Source organism: Trematomus bernacchii, unplaced genomic scaffold, assembly GCF_902827165.1.
Source record: "Trematomus bernacchii unplaced genomic scaffold, fTreBer1.1, whole genome shotgun sequence".
Classification (NCBI taxonomy): domain Eukaryota; kingdom Metazoa; phylum Chordata; class Actinopteri; order Perciformes; family Nototheniidae; genus Trematomus; species Trematomus bernacchii.
In genome coordinates, this window is record NW_022987514.1 from 23,514 (window position 1) to 33,007 (window position 9,494).

At 38.3% G+C, this 9,494-nt stretch overlaps 1 pseudogene; it reads left to right on the forward strand.

The window, feature by feature from the left end:
• Positions 1-669: 669 nt before the first annotated feature.
• LOC117470732 lies at positions 670-4,151 on the forward strand (annotated as a pseudogene).
• Positions 4,152-9,494: the final 5,343 nt, after the last annotated feature.

The window sequence follows — 9,494 nt, forward strand, 5'->3', positions numbered from 1 at the left end:
ACCTGAGAGCAGGATTAGCTGAAAAGAGTCCAAGGAAGCTTATTTAAAAGTTAACAGCATTTAATTAAACAAATGATACGGTGATACAAATGGAATGTGTAAGAGTGGTGCGGCTCTCCCGTTCGCGTGGGGTGCCGCTGCCTCCTCCAAGCTGTTGTCTATCGCGTGGCCGGGGTAGAGAGAGAGTGTACTTTCCTGTCCATCATGTTATAGTCTCTAGTCCTCTCCTATTGGCCGGTCTCGACGGGGGGCGGGTCTTCCTCCCGGGTTCGTTCCTCTGTGATTAATATCGCATCTAATAAGAGGATTTAGACGTTGTGTGTTTATTGTATAACTCCACAAGCCTTTACTCCTCATATTTCTTACAAGACCCATTTCCAAACAGTCTGTTCAGGGAGGAGGAAGTGTTTCACCAGCTGCTCTTAAACAGGGACCATAACACAGCGTTGTGAAATATAGCTATAAATCTCCAGATTTGTAAGAGATGTCCTTTATGTATTGAGAACATATTCCTACTTATGCTCAATACAATATTTGAAAAGCCTCTTGGATCAGCTGTAAAATGCATTGTCACAAAGTTAAATAACAAGCCTCAATAGTTCTTCCTCCACTCCCTCTTGGCAAACAGCCACTGAGAGGTGGGACCACACTGTAAGAGAAGAGTTTCAATTTCCCGGAAATGAAAGCTGAAGTTTGTCTGAGCGACAGCAGAGCAGCAGCCGAGACAAGTCTCTGTTTCTCTGAAGAAACACTCAACTGAATCCAGAAGCTTTTTCTCAACAACACAGCAGGACTCTGCAAACACTGGTGAGTACACTACAGACACATCACTTACTAAATATTTAGTCAAAGCTGGATTCATATAAAGAACATTATACTGTAGTGATCACTGATTCATACACTGGGGTTACATAATTCAATCCGGGAACTACAGGTTGGGGGTATTGTTTCCGCCCGGACTATATGTTGACGGTACCCTCCGGGGTACCTACTGTGTGTCCTCCTCTTTCACTTTCTCTTCTGTCTCGTGCAGCGACACGACAGCATGTGCATTTCTGCTCCGCAATAAAGTACAGATTTGCACCTTCGATGCACCGCCTCCGTCTCCCTTCTCTCGGCACTACAATACAATATAAATGTGTCAGTTAAGATAAAAACCTCAACATTTACATTAGCAACAGCCAACAATACAATGTAAACTCTGTGTAAGTTAGGTTAGAGAGCATACAGTCAAAGCTAGCATTAGCTTATACTCATTTTCATATTTCCTGTATTTGAAAACATCTTTATAATTGACTCTATTAAACAAAGTAGAATCTAAATAGTAGATTTGTTCTGGACTGTCCAAAGCAAGGGATCTGGTGTTATGTTAAAAGTTTTGCTTATAAAAAGGCATGACAATTAGATATTTCATCTTATATCATTTGTACACACTGTAGCCTTGAGCTTTGAACCTGTTTCTGTAGTAACTGCTGTCTGCCTTTTGAAGCTGATAACGTTTACTGTTTTTTACTAGTATTAACTTCAGTGATGCTCAGCAGGAGGTTTCACTCCTCTGTTCAACAATGGCAAAATCCCCCAATAGTATTAGAGCTTACACATTGTGTTTCTTAGAGTTTAAACTGAATGCTGCTATGACTTTCCAGATTTATTTACATTATTAACAAATAGAGAGATTTTTTTAACGTTTAACAATAACAGTGAACTGCAAATTTGAGCAATCTTTCACCCTCCGCATAATCATGATACATCAGCAGAGTTCAGTATCACCATCTATTTGACTTATAGCAAACAGATACAAGAGATTAAATCATATATACATTACAGTTTTTGTTTTTTTCACATGTTTTGTCCTCAAAGAGACATGTCTGCTGCCAGCTGTCTGCTGACTGAAGATCAGTTTCTGTGCTCCATCTGTCTGGATGTGTTCACTGATCCAGTCAGCACACCATGTGGACACAACTTCTGTAAAAGCCTGCATCACTGAACACTGGGATAGGAATGTCCCGAGTCAGTGTCCCCAACTGCAAAGAGGTTTTTAACATAAAGCCCTGAGCTGCGGGGTCAACACTTTCATCTCTGAGATGGCTGCTCAGTTCAGACAGTCAGCTCAACAGAAACCCAGCAGCAGCAGCTCAGAGCAACAAGTTGTCAAACCAGGAGAAGTTCCCTGTGACGTCTGCACTGGAACCAGACTGAAGGCCCTGAAGTCCTGCCTGGTGTGTCTGGAGTCCTACTGTGAGACTCACCTGGAGCGTCACCTGACAAGGCCAGGCCTGAAGAAACATCGGCTGATCGACCCTGAGGAGAACCTGGAAGGCAGGATGTGTGTGAAGCACGATAAACTGCTGGAGCTGTTCTGTAAGACCGACCAGGTGTGTGTCTGCATGCTCTGCACTGTTTTAGACCACAAGACACATGATGTTGTTCCTCTGAAAGAAGGATATGAAGGAAAGAAGGCTGAGCTGGGGAAGACAGAGGCTGAAATTCAGCAGATGATCCAGAAGAGACGACTGAAGATTCAGGAGATGAATCGCTCAGTGGAGCTCAGTAAGGAAGGAGCAGACAGAGAGATAGCAGATGGTGTTCAGGTCTTCACCGCTCTGAAGGAGTCTGTTGAGAGAAAGCCAGGCCGAGCTCATCGACACCATCAAAGAGAAGCAGAGAGAGACAGAGGAACAGGCTGAAGGCTTCATCAAAGAGCTGGAACAGGAAATCTCTGAGCTGAAGAAGAGAAGCTCTGAGGTGGAGCAGCTCTCACGCTCTGAAGACCAGCTCCACCTCCTCCAAAGCTTCACGTCCCTGAACGCTGCTCCACCCACCAAGAACTGGACAGAAGTCAGGGTCCGTCCACCTTCATATGAGGGGACTGTGAGGAGAGCTGTGACTCAGCTGGAGGAGATGCTCAGTAAACAGATGAAGAAGCTGCTCGAGCTGAAGAGGGTCCAGCAGTATGAGGTGGAGGTGACTCTTGATCCTGATACAGCACATCCCTATCTCATCCTGTCTGATGATGGAAAACAAGTTAAACCAGGTGATGTGAGCAAAAATCTCCCAAACAATCCAGAGAGATTTGATACTTCTCCTTGTGTCTTAGCAAAGCAGAGTTTCTCTTCAGGAAGATTTTATTATGAGGTTCAGGTTAAAGGGAAGACTGAGTGGGATCTAGGAGTGGCCAGAGAGTCGGTCAACAGGAAGGGAAAGATCACACTGACTCCTCAGAATGGTTACTGGGTGATATTGTTGAGGAATGAAAATGAGTACACAGCTGGTGCTGATCCTCCAGTCCGTCTCTCTCTGAAGTCTCAGCCTGAGAAGGTGGGGGTGTTTGTGGATTATGAGGAGGGTCTGGTCTCCTTTTATGATGTTGATGCTGCAGCTCTGATCTACTCCTTCACTGGCTGCTGCTTCAAAGAGAAACTCTACCCATACTTTTGTCCCTGTAACAACAACGGTGGTAAAAACTCTGCCCCTCTGATCATCTCTCCTGTCAATCACACCGAGTAGAACAACCATTTGATTTTCTACAGAAAGATTCACTCTCACTAAATGTAATAAATGTATTCAACTGGGGAAGTACATTGTACACATTGTTAATTTTTCAGAATCTGATCACATATGGTTCACCTTGATGAGACGCATAAAAACACATAAAATACTGATGAGTATGTTCTAATGTACTCTAGTTTATTCTACGGATTGCACTACCTGCCGTCATGACTTGAAGTGATCAGAAAACTATTTACTCAGAAATAAACTTTTACCACTTCTTTATATGTCAGGGGACAAAAAAAGTATTTATTGTCTCAGAATTGTGTGTTCAAAAAGTGTTTCATACTTGCACACATTACTAGTGGAAGTAATGCACTCCTTTTTCATTAGTAAAATACTGTATATATATTTTTATAATTTTCAATGGAGGGGAAAATGATGGGTCTCTGGTGTGTTTTAAAGGGGAAGTTCAGGATTGATTATTGAATTATAGTATATTGGTACAAAATGTATTGACAGTTACTTGGAGAATCAACAATACCTGATCATTAAACATTAGGCTGCAGTGGTTTAACAAACCAGGGAAATTAAAATGTTACATCTCAGCTGTCTGTTGTGTTATGTTAATTGTATTGCGTCCACCCTCTCTGCACACTGCTTGTAAAGTTTGAACAAAAGCCTCAATGGATTAAAAAAAAAAGGAACAACGAATGTTATTTTTTGTGTTTTTTTAAATGTACTTACTGAAGTACAGTTTTCACTAGTTCTCAACTTAGGGAAAGTATCTTTAAAAAATGTACTTAACTATTTCCATTTCTACTTAACTACATTTGTCTGATAGATTTGGTTCTTCTGAAGCTTTATAAACTATTTAAAACCCTCTTGGATCAGCTGATCATAGATATTAAGATTGCTGTATATGTTTGTTAGAGATAAGGCTGGTCAACTGGTTAGCTTAGCTTAGCATAAAGACTGGAAACAGGGGAAGACAAAGCCAGCCTGTCCAAAGGTAACAAAATCCACCTATCAGCAGCTCTGAATCCAGTTTGTTTAATCCATACCAAATCAGAGGAGTAAAAACATCAATAAGACGTTTAACAGGGGATTATGGGTCGGGCTATTTCTTGGCTGGGACCAAAACAAGTTGCCAAATTGTTTTTTCATTTCAGTTTTCGTACAGAGATATATTAAGTACACTTAAATGTGTATTTTGTCACTCACTATTTCCCCCCTTTTCCTAGTATATATGCTAAACTAAGCTAATCTAAGTGTCTGATGGCTGCAGCCTGTGTCAGTGAGAGCGGTCTGACTGGTTGGACTGCTTCTAATGATTATGATCTCATTCTTCACCTTGAACACACTCCAGCACTGCCTGTACAGGTGAGACTAACTGACTGCAAACGTCCCGTTTGACTGGGAGATAAATAAAGGGTTTTTTAAATATCAAAATTTCATGAAATATGCTTGTAAAGTCTATTTTAATAATGCTCTGTTTATAAGATGGAGCTTATCATTTGAAATGTCATTATTTTTAAAGAGGTGGATGGTGAATAATATTACAATTAAAAAATGTTTCACTTACATCATGACTTTGTTTTTTATTACAGTACACGTTTTCTGAAATGTTCAGAAATGTTATTAAATTCTTGTTTTATTGTCGACTTATTAGAGTCAAAGGTTTTTACAGAGGGGAGTTTTGATATGGGTTTGTACCACGACATAAATCCAGAAAAACTGTCAGCAGCCTTTAAGAAAAATCTATTCTCCACATGTTTTTTAGGGAAACAGATGTTATAATCCTTAACGCAATCATCAATAATCAGTCTATAAATCTGGCTATTGATGATATATGAACAAACCACTCAGAGTACAGATGGGAGTGAAAACAATTTGGAGAAAAAAAATCAAAAAAAGGCCTTGTATTGTGAATGTACATTTTGCAGTACACAGGTAATTAAGTTAAACAAATAGTAAGTAATTCATATGACCACTTTTTGTATTAGATTCTAATTTAATCTGGCATTATTTAATGATAACACAGTAAGGAATCAAAATAGCCCAACCTTTCAAAACTGTCAACCAATGGTGACATACCTTCACCTGTTAGCGACACAATGCTTGAATAGCACGTTCTCTAACAGGGAGTTGGCTCAAGGAATAAGAGGTTAAAATAAGGGCAGTGTCTGCAAGATTCAATACAACCTGTCTGCACTGAGTAAACTAAAATATGCTATGAGACAGTGAACAAATGTGCAATCTCAGTACTCAGATCTTGTACTTGAGTAAAAGTAGCTGTGGTTCAATGGAGGTCAAACTAGGTCAAAGGTCACATTCAGGTTCTTAGACTTTTCCTCAGAGGTGGGAGAAATAAAAGTAGTACTCAGATATTGTACTTGAGTAAAAGTAGAAGTACCAGAGTGTAGGAATACTCTGTTTCAGTAAAAGTCTTGCATTCAAAATGTTCCTCAAGTAAAAGTAGAAAAGTATTATCATCAAAATATAGTTAAAGTAGCGACAGTAAAAGTAGTCATTGTGCAGATTGGTCCATTTCAGAATAATATATATGATATGTTTTATAATGATTGATCATTAAAGTGTTCTCAAAGCTGGTAAAGGTGCAGCTAGTTTGAATGACTTTGTATACTGCAGGGTAGCTTGTGAATTTACTCCAGGTGGAACTAAAGTCTGATTTAACACTTGATTATATTTCACATCATTCATCCACATCTGTGAAGTAACTAAAGGTATTAAATACATGTAGTGGAGTAAGTACACCATTTACCTCTGAACTGTAGTGGAGTAGAAGGACAAAGTAGCAACAAATGGAAATACTAAAGTACAAGTACCTCAAAATGGTGCTTAAATACAGTACTTGAGTAAATCTACTTAGTTACTTCCCACCTATGCTTCTCCTTTGCAGATAAAACTTGATTTAGTCTCGTACCGTAGTGCGAGGCGATGACATACGGCACGTAGATCTTCCCATCTGCAGATTTCGCCCACATGCAGCTGGCGGAGGTGCAGGGGTCAGCGTTCCTCTCGCTCTCACTGTCGTATGCAATGTCATCCATAACGAGGGGTTCCTTATCTGTGCGCACTGCAGGAGGACAGGAATACAATATAATATAAGTATAAATAATATAATCACAGGATCTAGCAGTGAGGAACGAAGTCAATGCATATAAATATAGACACAATACGATTTTTAAATGTATTAAAATAAAAGTAAATTACACATTTATGTATATTATTTTAATAAAAAACATTAGTAGGGATGCATTAATGGGAAGGTAGCATTCACAATTAGCAGATGTAAAAAGTAAAATATACATATCAACACTAGAAAGATGTATATATCTAAAACATATCTATAGAATAGCTTATATAAAATATAAAGAATAAATAAGAATACTCTTAATATGCCGATTCAAAATAAAAACATACCACCAACATTAGACACGTGTGGAAATGTTCTGCAGTTTCTATCTTTTTTTGGAGATATTTGTTGTTGTTTTTTGCAATATATTATATAGTTAAGAATAATCTACTTCTAAAATATAAATAAATAAATGTGCATGTTGATTTACCCACATCCTTGTTGGCCCTCCACAGGAGCTCAGAGACAGACGGCTCCTGAGAGAAAACCTGCTCATTAGTAAATAAAAAGTTAAATATATACACGTAATATATATATATATAATGTATATATATGAAGCAATGATTAAATGTCCTTTTACAGAAGCTTGATTCGGTGCAGGAAGATTTCTGAGAGAAAAACTCTTCATGTTTGAACGATCTTAAAGGGGACCTGTCATGCAAAATGCACTTTCTGATGTCTTTTATACATCACTATGTGTCCCCGGTGTGTCGGGGAACTCACGCAGCGTCAGAAAATAAAACCCTCTCTCTTTTCCTCCGTACCCAAATCTCTAAAAACGGGGGAACAACGGAGCTGATCCAGATTTGCGTCCGATATGACGTAATATCTGAAATGTGGACCCACGGCCCTATCAGAAACGTTGCTATCAGAAACAATGCCCGACTGTTTTGGACGTAATATGGTCGGTGTTTACATTAGCATCGCTAACACTCAGAGCTAACCTGTACTGGAGAGCATGTGTGTGAAGAAGCAGGAAATAAAAAGGAACTCACCTTGTGGTATAACCGGCAAGAGAGAAAGCCTTTGAGCTCCATACTGTTTCAGAAATAATCCTTGATAATCCATGATATGGCGTTTCATCACCGCAGTATTTAGTTTAGACGGTAGCTGCCGGGTCCCGCATGAGCTCAGCCCCCTCCTTTTTATTTTAAAGCTTTTTACCCAAAATCAGCACTTTTGAAACAGGAAGTGAAATAGAGGGATATGAGGCATGGCTAGAACGGGTGATCTGTTTGGTATTTTGAGCAAAACACTTCATAGACATGTTTTTTATATATTTGTATATATCTGAGACCTATGCTATTGCCTAAAAATAGCATGATAGGTGACCTTTAAGTCTTTAAAAAAAAAAAGCTGTTATTTAGTATAATCATTTTGTAAATGGAGAACACATTTTTTTTTTTTTTGCAGTATTTTTTAGCTGTGAGACAGTGTTGAAGTTTACTTTAAACCAAAACTGACATGGATAAGTATGGAGGCCGACAGGTGCAAATGAAGAATCATCTTTAGCATCCTGACAACACATATTGTGATAAATGTCTTAGATTTTGGATTTCGTTATGACAAATCTTCTTGGTTTTGAAGGATGCAATTCAGAAAAAGTTAACTTCTATTATTTCCTTCTGTAGTCTGTATTATATGTTTATATATTCCTGCATTTTATAGAGATTTTACATTCAAATGATTCAGTATCCCTTCATATTGTGTATTATTCAGATTCTCTCGTGATATATGTCTTTTCTATTGTGAATGTGCTATCTATCTTTCTCCCATTAAGTCATTATTTTATCTTCACTTATTATTAAATCAATGTTTTTGTACCAAATGAAAGTGTGAAGTTTGATTATGTACCATCTAGTTTTCACAGGGGTCGTGAAAAACAATAATGCAAGCACAATTTGAAAGAAAACAAACAAGATTTTTAGATTAATGGCTAAAAAAATAACACATTTAAGCCCCATATAATCCTAACATTAAAACTGTTGTTCTAGTTAAGTCCAGATATCAAAATGCTCCTCTGCTCCTGATCAATAATCGTGTGTCTGAGGCTCACTGGCAGTGAATGTAGGGAATTACTTTAGTCGTTGTTATTGTTTGTTTGTGTTCTTTGTACATACAATCAGTACAGACCCCTGTCTCATTATATATTTTGCTTTCCATCTCTGAATGACTAACTGTTTATCCCAGGGGTGTCCCAACCTTTCCCCCCCCGAGGGCCACATACAGAGAAATATACGAAGGGCTGGGCTACTCACTCGAGGTATATCGCCTCATAAGTTCAGTTATCAGTTAGCAAACTCAATCAAATGTAGGTAAATGATGCTTGATACTTGAATATGCTTTAAGAAAAACAGCTCACAGCTCTCCAGAGGGTTTCATGTATCTTGTTGGCAGCTTATCCCTTAAAACAAAGCCATCACATTGATTATAATAAGGAGAAATATGAAGGGTTTATTTCAAGCTTGTTATGTAAACAAGTCATTGGGCTTTTTCCTTATCAACTAAGATATGTTAGAACATGTTTCCAACTTGAATTGACTAGATTTATTTGAAAAGTGCTTTTATTAACACGTGAATACTGTGTAGTTTATTTTAACATAATAAACGTAAAATGTAAGACAAGCACACATTTCTGATATTCATTTATACTTTTAGCATTTGCTGACGGCCGATTAAAAGTGGGCAACGGGCCGCATGTGGCCCCCGGGTTGTAGTTTGGACACCCCTTGGTTTATGCATTGTCGAAACGCAATAAAAATATTTTAGATCAGAAATAAAAAAATCAAATGTTCTATTTAAAGGGGACCTATCATGCAAAATGCACTTTTGTACGTCTTTTATA